General features: G+C 29.6%; 1 protein-coding gene across 1 annotated transcript in view; it reads right to left on the minus strand.

Moving 5' to 3' along the window:
• The window catches only part of LOC106463661 (transient receptor potential-gamma protein-like), a gene marked incomplete at its 3' end in the record, with an annotated part of 101180 nt that extends 100440 nt beyond the window's left edge, over positions 1-740 (minus strand). The window contains exon 1 of the mRNA XM_022391223.1: positions 584-740. The remainder of the gene's footprint in view (positions 1-583) is intronic.
• Between the last annotated feature and the right edge of the window lie 948 nt (positions 741-1688).

The raw sequence follows: 1688 nt of genomic DNA on the forward strand, positions 1-1688 counted from the left end.
AAAATGTTGTTTGCTGATATTAATGTTAAACTGGTAGAAGCAAAATATTGTTTCTTGATATTAATGCTAAATCGTTATAAACAAAATATTGTTTGTTGATATTAACGCTAAATCGTTATAAACAAAATGTTGTTTGCTGATAGTAATGCTAAATTGGTAGAAGCAAAATATTGTTTGTTGATATTAATGCTAAATCGTTATAAACAAAATGTTGTTTGCTGATATTAATGCTAAATTGGTAGAAGTAAAATATTGTTTGTTGATATTAATGCTAAATCGTTATAAACAAAATATTGTTTGTTGATATTAATGCTAAATCGTTATAAACAAAATGTTGTTTGCTGATATTAATGCTAAATCGTTATAAACAAAATGTTGTTTGCTGATATTAATGCTAAATTGGTAGAAGTAATATGTTGTTATTTCTTAATATAATACATAGAAACAAGCTTACGAAAATGCTTTATAAAAAAATAAATCCCGTACGATGATTTAGACAATTTTAGTTAGATAATACAAAATAGAGTGTCACAGTTGAAGTGTATTTGCAAATAATAAATTCAATGAATTCATTGCCTCCTACCTTTGTTTACTTGCACTAGTAGCGGTAAACAGGACATTATGATATACCATGGCACGATGCTTACATTTACTAGTTTCATTAAAAGTTATAATTGTTACATTTATCAATGATTTCAACGTCTTTTAAACTTCTAGCGACAAACGAGAGTGATCGGGTTGGTTAGTGTTTATTCCCCTGGTGCTTGGACTTGACTGTGGCGGTGACACGTTTAAAAGATCGGAAGAGTTCTGGGTAAAGGTACCATCTTCGCTCGAGCTCAGCGTCGGAACGGTCCACTGGTACTGACAGAGGCGGAGGAGGGTTTACCAGCTGTTTTCATCCATAATGGGTTTTTTTCTTTCCTCGTTTTACTAAGATATTCGTGTCGAGTACTTGGGCAGCTATCATAAAATGTTTGTAATGTTATTGTAAATACTGTTTTTTATGAATGTGTGAAATACTTTGTTAACACAATCATTTTTCAGTGAAGTGATTAGTTGGTAAGTAAATTATTAACACCTGAACGTTTTCTGTAGCGATAGCTTGTGCCTTTAAATACCTTTTGTAAAACTGCTTGGAAAACAGTTTTCGTGTTGTGATATCGAGATTCTTTCTGCTCATTTAACTGACTCAAAATTTGAAACTGTGAAACTGTATTGTTTTTTTTAATCTCCAGCAATAAAAACTTATTTTTTTTTAAATTAGTAATTTTTATGTATACATAGAAAATAGAATGGAGGATCTTTTATTAAAGAGTAAGGTATATTTATCACCCACTACTTGTATAATATATATTTCTTTTTAAGTAGGACAACATCATTGAAAATAGAATGGAGGATCTTTTATTAAAGAGTAAGGTAGATTTATCACCCACTACTTGTATAACATATCTTTGTTTTTAAGTAGGACAACATCATTGAAAATAGAATGGAGGATCTTTTATTAAAGAGTAAGGTAGATTTATCACCCACTACTTGTATAATATATCTTTGTTTTTAAGTAGGACAACATCATTGAAAATAGAATGGAGGATCTTTTATTAAAGAGTAAGGTATATTTATCACCCACTACTTGTATAATATATCTTTGTTTTTAAGTAGGACAACATCATTGAAAATAGAATGGA

The sequence above is a fragment of the Limulus polyphemus genome, unplaced genomic scaffold (genome assembly GCF_000517525.1).
Source record: "Limulus polyphemus unplaced genomic scaffold, Limulus_polyphemus-2.1.2 Scaffold1456, whole genome shotgun sequence".
In the NCBI taxonomy this organism is placed as follows: Eukaryota; Metazoa; Arthropoda; class Merostomata; order Xiphosura; family Limulidae; genus Limulus; species Limulus polyphemus.